Here is a 10,134-nt window from a genome sequence, read left to right as displayed (position 1 = left end):
GGAATAAAAAGATTCGCTATAAAGGCGTTCCGAAGATTTTGGGATAACGATGCACTAAGATCCGTTGGGATTATATCAGTCTTCCCGAAAATCGAGGGATAAGAAGAGGCCAACGAGAAATGGTTTGGCGACTTAAAAAGTTTTCGGTGTCAGATGGCGGGTTACAATTTCTGACGTATGAAGAGAAATGAGGAATGAATCGCCTTCAACTAAGCAGAAGTATTGGCGTGAAAAAGAAGTTCAAGTCAATCTGGGGCCTAATGTTGGGGATATTACCTGTGAATGACCCGCCCTAGTTGGGCCGGGTTACCAATCAGGCGATTCGCCCGAACAATTATTTGGGCCTTGTCCTGGCCGGATCAAGGTCGTATGACGGTTTATTATTTCTGGAAGGTCTCCAAGCTGTGGAAGACGGCGACTTAGAGACCACGGGGGTCACGATTTGTAGGAAGGAAAGTACCCTTGTAAACCCTAGGGGTTCGACCTGTATATAAAGGCGAGTCCCAGGGAAGGAGAGGACAGGTTAGAAATCATCGAGTGCTAGGTTCGGCGAGTTACGCCCTCCTTGTAATCGAAACTACATCAATACACTCCAAAGCAGGACGTAGGCTTTTACCTCCTCACGAGGGGCCGAACCTGGGTAAATCGCCGTGTCTCTCCCGCTAACCCCTTTGAGTCGCCACCAAGGTGCGATGGCTCCAGTACTAAGTCCCTTCATGAGGACATCTGCCGTGACAAAATCACGACACATTGGCTTTGCAATTCCCTCCATCTCTCTCCTCCCCTCGCCATCGTCGGTCCGCGCCGTCGGGCAAATCCCGGTAGGTGCTGGCGGCGGCAAGGCCTCATCTCCTCCTCACGCAAGGGCTCGACGCGGTTATGCATATATTGATGTTATTCGCTTGCTACCTTGTTGTGATGAATTCAATCTTTACCTTTAAGGTCTCGTTATGTTGGATTTAATATTTTGGTTTGAAAACACTTGATGTATGTCTTTCATGTGGATGCCCATAGTGACATTGGGGTATTCAAGTGATTTACTTAGTATATATTATGGCATCAATTTTCGGATTTCGGTGACCTTGGGGATCTATGCATAGGGGTTGATTGCATGTTTTCATACCATGTTCTCTGATATAAATCTTGGGGTGCTCCTTGAAGTTCTTTGTGTTGGATTAAATATGATAGATCTGAAATTGTTTGGTGCATGTCGCGTAATTTACCCACGGATACTTGAGGTGACATTGGAGTATCTAGATGACATTAGGGTTGATTGGTATGTATCATGGTTGTTATTGTAGTACATTCTCTAGACCTGTTTGTGACACTTATAAGAATAGCTCAAAAGATTGATTAGAAAGAATAACTTTGAGGTTGTTCTACTACCTACACCAATTTCATCTTATTGTTCTCCACTCGATAGGAACTTTGGAGTGATTCTTTGTTGTACGCCGAGGTATGATCATATGATTCTACTATGTTAGCATTGTTGAGAGATTGCACTAGTAAAAGTATAAACCCTAGGCCTTATTACCAAGCATTTGTACAATGTTTTGCTCCCTGTTTTACCCTTGCTACTTTGTTGTTTTTATATTTTCATATCGTGCCATTTGCATCCTCGTTGACAACATATCGAAGTTCCTCGGCTAAATGAAAAGCCTCTGGATGCTCGGTGTGTCCTACCGTTAACTCTAGGGACCGACCCCGGGCACATATCTTTACCTAATAATAAAGAGGCTATCGCTTTCGTCGGAAAACCCACCGAGGTGATTTTACAAAAAAGCCCTTACTGTTTATGACATTAAACTCGTAGTATATATTAAATATTTTTTTAAATACTCATATCTTTTAAATCGTAACTCCAAATTTAACATATTATACATGGAATTTGATTAGAAAAATATGTAGAATTTAAATATGATATTATTTTATCTGTTAAACGTTTAATAAAAATACTATCTAGGGTGCAATCTTAATAAATAAGTCATTATTCGTCTTTCTTTCATACCGGTACTCATCCGGGTTGGGAATGAACACGTCAACAAAATCAGGATTAGAGATGAAACTGAAGGTCACTTGACTGATTCTTTGTACGTATTAAATCTACATGCAAGCCGTGTTAAAATAGAAGACCTGTGAAATTTTGAACTGCATTTTTGTAGAATAAGACCATCTTTATTTGTATTGTAACTATAAATTCTTAAATTATAGACATTTTTTATAAATTAAGAGTGTGTGCCGTGTGGTATTTATTTCTCCCGTTGCAACACATGGGCCCTTTTGCTAGTTATTGATAAAGAGCAAGAGACATATGAGCCCGGGGTGAAGTGTTCTCGTGTCAATCTAACAGCTGATTTTCATCCACTTATGATCTCCGATAGAAAGATGCCAAAGCTATACGAACAGTTCACCTCCCATCACATATTCATTCGACATATAGTTGTTGTTTCTGTCATTTCAACAACAAGGGGAGCAAGAAATTGAGTTAAACCACACACATGAGTCAAATACATACGTTACTTGCTCATATCAGTACATACTTCAGCTTCCGTCAATTATTGGAGGGGGCACGCCCTTGCTCGCCCCCCTCTCTTCGCCTCTGAGCTCCACCGAAAGTGTGAGATGCTATACATATATATATATATATATATATATATATATGTATATATATATATATATATGTATATATATATATCTATATGTATATATATATATGTATGTATATATATATATGTATATATATATATATAAGGTCGCGCTATTCGTCATTCTGGATGAGGAATATTTATTCTTCACCCCCTCTATTTTAACATCAATGCATCGTAATTTTACGTTCCATAAATTTTATCTTATTTTATACGTAAAAGGAGATCTAAAAAATATAATGAACGTAAAAATATTTTATGTCATGTAAAATTACCAACATACAAAAATAGTGCAAAAAATACAATAAATTCAATTTTTTCTGGTCTTGTGATCAATATTTTTGTTTTTCTTTTGTCAAATTTATTGCAAAAAATACAATAAATTGATCGTAAGATTATCTCGCATAAAGAATAAACTATTATGCGCCATGTGTGTGCCTAAATCAATAATACACTCAATTTTCACACATGAGGGATCAAAAGTACCACTACAATTTTGGGCATATCTCCCCTAATAATAAAGCGCGGAGCGCTTCTGGCGTCCGTCGTCGTGGCGCTTTTACAAAAAAGCCCTCCTGTTTTCTGGGAATCAACCCGCGGTACGTTTTTAAGTGGTACAAACAGAAAAACGTTTTGTTTTTATAGAAACGCCCCTGTAGTTTTCGGAATTCAACCCGCAGACCATTAATCAAACACATCACGCCAGATCCCCTTCCTCTTCCCCACGCAGCATCTACCCGCCGCCGGGCTTCCCCGCCGTCCACGCTGTCTCCAACTTCGTCCTCGGCCCGTTCCCGATCCACCTCGTCAGCATCTACCCGCCCCCGCCGCGCGGCCTGGGCCCCGTGCTCGTCGCCGTCCGCGCGGCCCTCCCGGCATACCTCTCCCGCTTCTTCCCCTTCGCCGGCCGCGTCGTGCGCGACCCGCAGACCAACGTCCCCGAGGTCGCCTGCGACAACGCCGGCGCCGAGCTCGTCGTCGCCGACGCCGCTGGGGTACCCCTCCCCGCCGTCGACTTCGCGCGTGTCGACCGCTCGCTCGGGAAGATCCAGATCCCGTTCGACCCGGCGTTCGCGCTGTTGCTGCAGCAGGTGGTCCGGTTCGCGTGCGGGGGGTTCGCGCTCACAGTTGCCACCAACCACCTCCTCACCGACGGCCGGGCGTTCGTCCTGCTGCTCAATTGCCTCGTGGAGATGGTCCGCGCCGACGGCGGGGGGCTCTCCTGCGGCCCGCTGCTCGACCGGTCGTCCCTGCTCGCCCCGCGGTCTCCGCGTGTCGAAGAATGGAATTTGAGATTTCTTCCCACTATTCATGAGCTTCAGCTTGTGCTCTAGTAGGCTGATGCTTCCTCTCTAAGAGAGTATTTTCAGTACATGAAAATTATGGGAAATCAGATGTGCTTCGTGTTAGCTGTTTCGCTATTGAAGCATGAAGAAAAGGTTAATTAAATGACCATTTGGGGTGTGAAAAATATACCCTTTGAATCATATTGACTGGTGCCTTTGTAAGAAGAGAGTAAAATTGCTCCAAAGTTGCTTCTTCCAAGGTATACCAAGTGGCAGGAGTTCTAAAACTGGCGAATAGATGTATACGGATAAGCTGCAGGGAGAAAATACAAATTTGATCCTGATATACTATAGTGTCGCATGATGCTTCAAATGGTAGCTTCAATCGAATAGTTTTAGATTTTTCAGCAATTCATCCCATCCAGCAGTTTGATAGATTTTTTATAGACTAAAACCAATCTTATGATATTTATTTGCCATTCAAAAAAAAACAATTGTGTGCCAAACTGAAAACAATTGGATGTTGATGTAATGTCGAAGTTCACCATCAAATGCTTGTCAGGGATGTGTGATATTGTTTTTCTCTTGTTGCAACGCACGGGCATGTTTTGTTATACGTAGCCAACGTAGGCACGACTGCACCAGACGTAACACAGGCATGAAACTGGCCTTGTGCAGCATGGCACGCGTGAAGCGAGCCACGATCGACCTGCAGTACAACCCAGCTTATATGTACGACACACTTGGTCACCGGTCACGTCCAGAGCTCATCAAACTCACCATTGTCCGGAGCTCCATACATCAGCAGCTACTTTCTTGACACGTACAACGATCAGATGGGCGGCGAGAACAAGGAGGCGGCTGCACTGGTGAGGAAGATCGCCGGCCTCCACGCCGCCATCTCCAAGCTGCCGTCGCTGAGCCCGTCCCCTGAGGCGGACGCGCTGTTCACCGCCCTCGTGGCCCTGTGCGCCCCGCCGAGCGCCGCCGTCGACGTGGCCGCGCTCGGCCCGAGGGCACGGAGGATGCGGGCCGACCTCGTCCGCCTCTGCGCCGACGCCGAGGCGCGCCTCGAGGCGCACTGCTCCGACGCGCTCGCCGCCCTCGACGCCCCGCTCGACCACCTCAGGCTCTTCCCCTACCACGACAGCTACGTCCGCCTGGGCGAGCTGGAGCACGCGCTGCTCTCCCGCCACGCGCCGGACCACCTCGCTGTGCCCGCGCGCGTCGCGTTCCTCGGCTCCGGCTCCCTGCCGCTCAGCGCGCTCCTGCTCGCCGCGCGCCACATGCCCGACGCGGCCGTCGACTGCTTCGACCGGTGCGGCGCGGCCAACGAGCGCGCGCGGAGGCTGCTGCTCCGCGGGAACGACGCCGGCGTGGCCGCGCGCATGTCGTTCCGCACGGCGGACGTCGAGGGCCTCACGCACGAGCTCGCCGCCTACGACGTGGTCTTCCTGGCGGCGCCCGTAGGCATCACGAGCTGGCCGCGTGATAGCGCACCTCGGCCGGCACATGGCGGCCGGCGCCGCCCTCGTCGTGCGGAGCGCGCACGGGGCCCGCGGCTTCCTGTGCCCCGTCGTGGAGCCCGCGGAGGTCAGGCGGGGCGGGTTCCAGGTGCTGGCCGTGCACCATCCCGATAATGCCGAGATGGTCTACTCCGTCATTGTCGCACGTAAGGGTTACCTCGAGCTGGTGCCACCGGTGGTGAACCCGCCATGCAACTGCTGCGAGGTGGAGAAGGCGCGCAGCAGTGTGCCGTCAACGAGCTGTCATCTTGATGCCATGGACGAAATCCGGAGGCGCGCATGGTGATTGAATGTCAGCCTACGCCCTCTTGAGACAGAGCACGAAATTGAAGTACCACACTAGTACACAAAGATACGAGTTATTTGTAACGGTAATAATAAATAAATAAAAAGAGCTCTTCATCGCGAAAATGGTTGAGCGGGGACAGATGTAGGCCCCTCACGTCGCCCCCGCGTCGGCTAATTCGGGCGGCGTCCTAGCCCCAGCCACCCGGGGCGCGTCCCCTACCCCCCCTCCCCTCCCCTCCCTCTACCACCGCCGGTGTAAGAGCATCTCTAGTAGAATCCTCAAACCCTTAAATCTAAAATCAGTTTTAAGGGTTGAGAATTGCTCATTTTTGACACTTTTAAGGGTTGAAAAACAGGAGCAAAGACTAGGACCCTCAAACCCAACCCTTATAACGGAATATTCGGATATTTCACCTAATGCAAAAATCGGAATACAGTCAGGACCGCGCGCGTCGGCTGCTGGCGCTCGCGCGCTGCTGCTGCTGCGGCGCCGCCGCGGTGAGCTCCTTCTGCGACAGGGAGAGGGAAGGGGAGGGGACCTTGTGGGCGAAGGCGGCGGAGATGGAGGCCATGGCGACGGCGGCCGAGGCGGGCGGGGCGGCTGGCGCGACGGCAGGGGCGGGCGCGGCGGCGGCCGGGGCGGGCGGGGTGGCTGGCGCGGCGGCCGGGGCGGGCGCGGGGGCGGGGCGGGGCGGGCGAGGCGCGACGGCGGCCAGGGCGGGCGGGGCGGGCGCGGGGACGCGACGGCCGGGGCGCGGAGGGAGCACGGGGCGGCGGCCGGAGCACGGGGGGAGGCGGGGCGGCGGCGGCCGAGGCAACTTCCTCACGCGCGCGGGGAACCAACTGCCTCCCGCGCGAGGTGGGAAGTGGAGTGCGGGTTGGGGGCAGTTTTCCCTCCCAACCCTCACTTCTACAGGCTGGGAAAGGGTTTGCGGGTTGGACCTTTAATTTTTTTGACGGGTTTAAGGGTTCTAGTCTACGTCGTTTTGTCGACGAAAACTGTAAAAAAAACGGTTATTTTTAAGGGTTTGAGGGTTCTACTAGACTTGCTCTAAGGCCGGTGGCGAAGGACATTGTCTCTCTTCCGCGGATATGGGATTGCGCGGGTCCCGGATCTTGTGGAGATGTGTTCGATCTGATCCGACCGGTAACGGTAATGGTTGTGGCGTGACGGCGGGGAGGCAGCACGGGTTGTGGGCGCGGCGGAGGCAGAGCGGGCTATGGGCACGGCGACTAGCCCTGTTCGGGCAATGGCGACACTTCGGTCGCCGGCAGCGACGACGCGCCATCTGTCTTTGGATCGGCGGCGGCGGCATGGAGGGCCTGGTGGTCGCGTCGGCGGCACCTCCGATCACGTTTGTTCTGGCCGGTGAAGTCGACGGTGTTGGTCATCTCTTCCGTCAGAGATGGTCGGACTCCGACTGCGTGGTCGGATCTTGAGATTCGTCATCTAGTCTCGGTTGCGAGTCAGGGAGACATAGTTACCGGTGAAGACCGAGCCGTTGGTGGGCGATGGCTGCGCTTTGCGTCGTTACCTTGATGAAGGCATCGTCATGTAATTGTAATTGTTGTCGACCCACTCGTGCTTCTTCGGAGAAAACCCTAGGATATGGTCTACCAGATCAAACGATGGCGGTATTACGGTGTCGTATTTGTCTTGGTAACACCGTTTCTGGAGCAGCGCTAGAAGACAAAGGCAGGAGGTGGAGCGGTTGTGTCATCCACGGAGCTTCGGTAAAGCTGTCACGTCATGCATGGCCGACAGATGCTACGCTGAGTCATGCCTGGTTGGCAGATGCTACGCATGGCATATATATCTTCCAGAGGCTTCGCGTCTAGGCAAATGAGTGCAGGGCGGTGGCGCCGTTGGACGCCGTGGTGGCGTCGACGGATGTCCTGACTGGCAAGGATGAGGTGGATATCTCTACTGAAGATGGGCATGTGGTCCGTGTTGGGGAACGTCGCATGGGAAACAAAAATTTTCTTACGCGCACGAAGACCTATCATGGTGATGTCCATCTACGAGAGGGGATGTGTGATCTACGTACCCTTGTAGACCGTACAGCAGAAGCGTTAGTGAACGCGGTTGATGTAGTGGAACGTCCTCACGTCCCTCGATCCGCCACGCGAACCGTCCCGCGATCAGTCCCACGATCTAGTGCCGAACGGACGGCACCTCCGCGTTCAGCACACGTACAACTCGACGATGATCTCGGCCTTCTTGATCCAGCAAGAGAGACGGAGAGGTAGAAGAGTTCTCCGACAGCGTGACGGCGCTCCGGAGGTTGGTGGTGATCTTATCTCAGCAGGGCTCCGCCCGAGCTCCGCAGAAACGCGATCTAGAGGAAAAACCGTGGAGGTATGTGGTCGGGCTGCCGTGGAAAAGTCGTCTCAAATCAGCTCTAAAACCTCCGTATATATAGGGGGAAGAGGGGGAGCCTTGCCTTGGGGTCCAAGGACCCCTAAGGGTTTTGGCCGAGCCAAGGGGGGCAGCCCTCCCCTTCCAAACCGAGTCCAACTAGGTTTGGAAGGAGGAGTCCTTCCCCCTTTTTCCACCTCCTCTTTTTTTTCTTTTCTCTTTGATTTTCTTCCTATGGCGCATAGGGCCTTCTTGGGCTGTCCCACCAGCCCACTAAGGGCTGGTGTGCCATCCCCAAGGCCTATGGGCTTCCCCGGGGTGGGTTGCCCCCCCGGTGAACTCCCGGAACCCATTCGTCATTCCCGGTACATTACCGGTAACTCCGAAAACCTTCCGGTAATCAAATGAGGTCATCCTATATATCAATCTTCGTTTCCGGACCATTCCGGAAACCCTCGTGACGTCTGTGATCTCATCTGGGACTCCGAACAACATTCGGTAACCAACCATATAACTCAAATACGCATAAAACAACATCGAACCTTAAGTGTGCAGACCCTGCGGGTTCGAAAACTATGTAGACATGACCCGAGAGACTTCTCGGTCAATATCCAATAGCGGGACCTGGATGCCCATATTGTATCCTACATATTCTACGAAGATCTTATCGTTTCAACCTCAGTGCCAAGGATTCATATAATCCCGTATGTCATTCCCTTTGTCCTTCGGTATGTTACTTGCCCGAGATTCGATCGTCAGTATCCGTATACCTATTTCAATCTCGTTTACCGGCAAGTCTCTTTACTCGCTCCGTAATACAAGATCCCGCAACTTACACTAAGTCACATTGCTTGCAAGGCTTGTGTGTGATGTTGTATTACCGAGTGGGCCCCGAGATACCTCTCCGTCACACAGAGTGACAAATCCCAGTCCCGATCCATACTAACTCAACGAACACCTTCGGAGATACCTGTAGAGCATCTTTATAGTCACCCAGTTACGTTGCGACGTTTGATACACACAAAGTATTCCTCCGGTGTCAGTGAGTTATATGATCTCATGGTCATAGGAACAAATACTTGACACGTAGAAAACAGTAGCAACAAAATGACACGATCAACATGCTACGTCTATTAGTTTGGGTCTAGTCCATCACGTGATTCCCCTAATGACGTGATCCAGTTATCAAGCAACAACACCTTGTTTATAATCAGAAGACACTGATTATCTTTGATCAACTGGCTAGCCAACTAGAGGCTTGCTAGGGACAGTGTTTTGTCTATGTATCCACACATGTATATAAGTCTTCATTCAATACAATTATAGCATGGATAATAAACGATTATCTTGATACAGGAATTATAATAATAACTATATTATTATTGCCTCTAGGGCATAATTCCAACAGTCCGATGATGAGGCGACTTCTAAAACGTGTGCATGTGGTGTGCGTATTAGGTGGGGTGAACCGACGATTGGTCTCGGTACGTTATGTGGATGGATTGGGAATGACATTGATTTTAGATATGACGAGTGAGAGCACTTCACATTATTGAGTTTATAGGTGTGAGTAGTGGCTTTAGATGGTTTGATGCTCTTATCAAAACTTTGTGAAATAATTTTTAAAATGGCTACATGCATCGATTGATGCAGAGGTCAACGGTTTACCCTCCTTTTCAAAAAATCATGAAAATAGTGATATTGAGCTGGGTCAGCAATGAGCTCGCTATTCCATCTGCTCGCTTGCCTCGGGATTCCCCCATATTCTCTATGTTAGAGCATTGCAAATCCCGCCCTTCAAATGCCTGCGGACGCGTTTGTGGACACTGATCGATACATCTCGAATAATGCATACTACAACCGGATATCTTAAATGTCATATCTCAAATCCACATAAAACATGCAACTACGTCGATACATTTATATACATCGTCCGACTACTTCACTACTAAAATTTGACATGTTTGGTCATGATGGACATCAACCACGACTACTCTTGCCTTTTCCGGAAACCTTGTTGTCCTTCTCAC

General features: G+C 50.1%; 1 pseudogene across 1 annotated transcript; it reads left to right on the top strand.

The window, feature by feature from the left end:
* Positions 1–4,695: 4,695 nt before the first annotated feature.
* On the top strand, positions 4,696–5,891 carry LOC123403905 (annotated as a pseudogene). The gene has a single exon (XR_006611588.1). The product of XR_006611588.1 is annotated as a nicotianamine synthase-like 5 protein (transcript).
* Positions 5,892–10,134: the final 4,243 nt, after the last annotated feature.

The sequence above is a fragment of the Hordeum vulgare genome, chromosome 6H (genome assembly GCF_904849725.1).
Source record: "Hordeum vulgare subsp. vulgare chromosome 6H, MorexV3_pseudomolecules_assembly, whole genome shotgun sequence".
NCBI lineage: Eukaryota > Viridiplantae > Streptophyta > Magnoliopsida > Poales > Poaceae > Hordeum > Hordeum vulgare.
Note: the sequence above shows the minus strand (reverse complement) of the source record. Positions and strands in the feature narration are given on the sequence as shown.